Raw genomic sequence first — 3,777 nt, forward strand, 5'->3', positions numbered from 1 at the left:
TTATTTATGTAAATAATCATATATTATTTTAAAGAGAGGTTTAGTCATTAATGTGGCTGGGTCTATGGGTGTTTGATACTTCAGCAAATGAGAATGACAAGTAGTGTTGTCTCGTAAAACAAGATATAAAGGGCTAGATCATCAGCTGTTGTGAGCTTTGCTGATTTATGCCATCTGAGAATCTATTCCCTAAATTTTACTTTTAATAAAATAAGTTAAAAGGAAATTCAGATCTAGGGTTTAATCCTGGGTCTATTTAACTCAATGGCAAAATGCCCATTGACTTCAGTGGAATCAGGATTTCACCCTAGCTGTTCACAGATTCATAGAAGTGTAGGACTGGAAGAGACCTCAGTAGGTCATCTAGTCCAATCCCCTGCACTTAAGGCAGAACTAAGTAATAACTAGACCATTCCTGACAGATGTTTGTCTAACCTGTTCTTAAAAATTTCCAATAACAGAGATTCCACAACCTCCCTAGCCAATTTGTTCCTGTGCTTAACTATCCTGACAGTTTAGGAAAATCTTCCCAATGTCCAACCTAAACCACCCTTGCAGCAGCTTAACCCCATTGCTTCTTGCTCTATCTACAGAGGTTAATGAGAACATTTTTTCATCCTCATCCTTGTAACAATCTTGTATGCATTTGAAAACTGTTATGTCCGCACTCAATCTTCTCTTCTGCAGACTATACAAACCCATGTTTTTCAATCTTTCCTCATAGTTCATGTTTTCTAGACCTTTAATAGTTTTTGTTGTTCTTCTATGGACTTTCTGCAATTTGTCCACATCTTTCCTGAATTTGTCCAATTGGCCGTGTGTTCTGTCCAGGTGGTAAGCCTCATGGGGGAGGACTCAGGTAGCCTTGTGAGTGAGAATGTTTAAGAACAAGACCAGGAGGGGTGGGGGTTAGTTGAGAAGATCACCCTCCTTGCTAAATTGGTAGTGGAACAAAGTCTGTGCCCATGGAAAAGGATCAGGCCCAGACAAGCAGACAGGCAGGCAGAGAAGAAAAAAAATGGAAAACCGGTTGGAAGCTCTTAGGGGCATGGTGGCAGGACTAAGGGAAAGCAGTAAGTAGAGGCATGGGGAATTTAACCCCCTGGAACAATAATTTGAATGGTAAAATCTGAGTTGAAACAGGGTGTCTATTGGAATTTAACCACCCAACATGTATGAAAGGAATGTCAAGGAAAAGAACATGTGTAGTGTATATTGTAAAAGGGGTAAGGAAAATGCAAATATGCAATGCTACTAATAAAAATCCTATTCGGCTCCAAGGGGCTACAATAGGTGGTGTTTTCCTTTTTGGATTACTGTGTGTTTTTGAAAACAGGAGTTAAAGGTAACAGGCAATCAGAACTCTGGTAAAAATTAATTGTGTCCCTTTTAAGTATAAGTTTTAACCTGTGAATGACTCTGGATCTAAAAGCGAGCCAGAAAGCATCTGTGTGGTAATGCAAATTGCCTAATTGATAAGGTAGAAGCCACTGAAACCTGGCCTGCCTATGAAACAAACACAGAAAAATATGGGGGTAATTCCTCTGTTTTGCCTGCAATCAGCAAGGGTATTTGTATAAGAAAGAAATATTTTAAACAATGACTGATTGCCCCAGAAGGGGTAGAAATATGTTTTTGTCTTTTAGAAAATTAGAGAAAGCTAATGCCAGTTAAAGAGCAATCCAACATACCATGCATTTACTGGCACAATAGAAATTGTGTTCTGTGTCCTTGTGGTGTTTTGTCTTGTGGCTAAAATTGTTTTGTTTAATTTTCTACAGGACAGCCTAGTTCAAAACCAAATGGAATGGTTAGAGCTAAATGCAGATACTTGTTTTATCCAACGTGGAATACAAAGTGGTTTGGTTACTATCAGGAATACTAAGGTTTTAATATATGTGACAGAGGCTGTGCCAAAAGCTGAGAAATGTTTTTAGAGTGCTGCTGGGTGCACTTTACACCCTGATGACCTTTGGCGCTCCCCGGATGGCCGTCTGGTTGTGCCTCAGCTGCTCTTGCCCTATTTCGAGCAAAGGGGGGGGGATGATCTCTGCAGTTAACGAGATTGGTATGCACCTAATTTTAATTTGCCTGGTAGTTGGTGTTTTCCATCTCTGTAGTCTTAGATCTGCTGTTTTCCTTCCTTCTGGCCTTGCTATTTTGCAGGCCTGTGCAGCTGGATTTCTTTTGGGCACATTCAAGCCTCCATCTTTCTCGGCTGTCAGCCAAATCTTGACTATAAGCAGTGTCCTTGGGCGGAAGCCAGCATCTTATCTTCGGACTAAGTGTTGATTTCATTCATTCTCTGCTCCTTTCTTCTTCTTCTCTTCCCCCCTCGACCTCTCGTACCTGCAGAGGAGGCTTCCACTTTCCACTCACACACCTTGACCCTCCCCAAAATGCTTTGTGATGCTTGCAACAGTGTTAGTCACATACAGTGCTGATCTGCCTTTCCTGGAGACTCACTGAGGGAAGGGGGTCAGCAATATAATATTGGAATAATACTGCCAGCAACATAATATTGGGAAAGCAGTTAAAGCTAGAAAAGCAGCACACCCCCTTGGGGACCTTTTGCAAATATTCAGATTGATTTTATTCAAATGTCTAAATGTTGTAATTATGAGTATGTGTTAGTTGTAGTTGATATATTTTCAAATTGGGTTGAGGCCTTCCCTTGAAGAAAGGCAGATGCCAAGACTGTTGTGAAACTTTTGCTTAAGGATTTTGTACCACAATTTGGCATACCTGTATTAACAGTGATCGTGGAACTCATTTTACTGGACAGATTGTAAAGGAGTTATGTGCAGCCTTGCAGATTCAGCACAACCTCCACTGCCCCCACCATCCGCAGTCTGCCGGGACAGTGGAACGTCAAAATGGAATTTTGAAAAAATAAACTGGCCAAGGTTTGTGCTGAGACAAACGTAAAGTGGCCAGATGCCCTCCCATTAGCATTGATGAATATGAGGGCCACTCCTAATTGAAAGACTGGACTCAGCCCTCATGAGATTCTAACAGGATGCCCGATGCAGCTTCCAGCGGCACCTCCACTGACCCTTACCCAGATGGTCATTTATTTAATAGATGACATAATGCTTAATTATTGCCAGGCACTAATGAAATTTGTCAGGTCTCTTTATACACAGGTAAAAGAAGAACTACCCAAGGATCCTGAGCAACCCTGCCATTCGCTGGAACCAGGAACTGGGTCTACATACAGGTCCATCAGTGAAAGACTGCCCTGGCCCCGCGCTGGAAAGGCCCATATCAAATCCTGTTAACTACCAACACCGCTGTGAAATACCAAGGACTGACTGCCTGGACCCATGCTTCGCACTGCAAAAAGGCCTCTCCACTGTGAGATGGCTCTCCAACTGTTGATCAGCCTGTCCCTCCTTCTGGTACTTCTTTTCCTCCTTCTGGACAGCAGGAGAAAAGGACAAGGTGAAGTGCTGTAACCTCTCCCTTGTCCACTAACAGAACCACCATACATTCACCATCTGCTGGAGGAACCCATTTATTGCAGGGTGATGTGCTGGTAACCTCTCCCCTGTATGATGCTGAACCACGACTCTTCCAGGAAAGAAAAAGAAGGTATGTTCGTTCCGCTGAAACCGCCAAAGTCCAGGGATTCTTGACTACAAAAGACATTAAGAATTGGCCCTGGTGGAAGAGACAGAGTATTGTAACCTGGCAGGGAGGAACTTGTTGGAAATGCGCTTGGGACTGTGGTATTGAGTGGTGACTTGGGTTTATTCCGGGAACTGGGCTCTGTGC

This window comes from Terrapene carolina, unplaced genomic scaffold (assembly GCF_002925995.2).
Source record: "Terrapene carolina triunguis isolate 2854851 unplaced genomic scaffold, T_m_triunguis-2.0 Scaffold180, whole genome shotgun sequence".
NCBI lineage: Eukaryota > Metazoa > Chordata > Testudines > Emydidae > Terrapene > Terrapene triunguis.